We start from the raw sequence: 1502 nt of genomic DNA, 5'->3' as shown, positions 1-1502 counted from the left end.
CTCTCTCCTTCAACTTCCTAACGTGCTACTAGAACTGTACCACTCAGCAAGTCTCCACGGAATCTGTTCAATTGCGTTTCGATTCTGACGCCGCTGAAACGACAAACGTTGGACAAACTCACCCATTGACAGACGTAACTGATCTGAAGTGATCTGAAGAGGAAGAGGAGGGGAATGAAGAGCTGGCGATTCAATATTATTGGCCGGCATTTTCATTTTGTCGGCCATAAACCATACTGTAAGTCTGACAAAATATCTGATTTACAGATAAGAATTGGAGTGATAAATCATTATTTACCGATATGTGAGGGGGCTTTAGTTAACCTTGGAGTGTTGGCAGAATTAGAATGTGAGTTTCAGGGAGAGAAGCCACTCAGTATGCCTGACCATGCAGCATGAGAGGGGAGAGCGGAGAAGAAAGAGGGTCCTGGAGATGGAGATGCAAGTGAAAAATGGAACGGACAAAAGGGAGCGGATGCAGAGAGCAGAACGACACCAGACAGAGATGAACATGGTGGTGCAGAGAATGTATGGAGTCCGTATCAGGCATGGGAGTCTCCATCACCGAGGCGATGCGATACGCATCTCGATGCATTGCCAACGATTCGATACATTAATGATACATGAAGCAACTACCGATGTGATATCATGCGATACCCCCTATTGTGATGCAGTGCAGTTCTACCCGATTTGATTCGACACAATGTTTCAACGAGATGTAAAACAATGACGCCATGCAATTCAATATGGTACAAACGTTTGATTTGATTTCTTTCGGCAGCAAATCATAAATTAACAAAACAGAAGTGCCATTTTAACTTTACATAATTGGTAGTGCAACTCAGTAAGTAACTCAGTTATGCTTTTTCTTTAAAGCCATAGTAGTGCCTCTACTAATATACAGTCAATCCCATTTTACCAATGCAAAGGCAATGTGATATTAGTTCATCAATGTGATATGAGTTCATCCCAAATTGTGTCCGATGCACCATTTTTTTAAAACTTTTTTTTAATGCCGGTGCACCGATGCAAACGGTGAATCTTCCCATCCCTAGTCATGTAGAGGAGATTAAAGGATGAGAGGGAATCAGCAGCTGGAGAAAGTGAGGGACAGATGGGGGGGGGTAGTGTGAGGTCGGGGGAGGGGGGTGAGGAGCGGGGAGGGGGAGGAGGAGAAGAAGGTGGAGGAGGGAGTGGGAGGAGGGGAGGAAGGTGGAGGAGGGGTGAGAGGAGGGAGGTGGGAGAGGGGGTTAGAGGAGTGGAGGTGGGGAGGGAGAGGAGGGGGTGGAGGAGGGGGAGAGGAGTGGAGGTGGGGAGGGAGAGGAGGGAAGGAAGATGGAGGAGGGGGGGAGAGGAGTGGAGGGGGAGGAGGGGAGGAAGGTGGAGGTGGGGTGAGGGGAGTGGAGGTGGAGGAGGGGAGGAGTGGATGTGGGGAGGGGGGGGGGGGTGGAGGAGGGGGAGAGGAGTGGAGGTGGGGAGGGAGAGGAGGGAAGGAAGATGGA

Source organism: Poromitra crassiceps (assembly GCF_964638095.1).
Source record: "Poromitra crassiceps genome assembly, chromosome: 27".
NCBI classification, from domain to species: Eukaryota; Metazoa; Chordata; class Actinopteri; order Beryciformes; family Melamphaidae; genus Poromitra; species Poromitra crassiceps.
Note: the sequence above shows the minus strand (reverse complement) of the source record.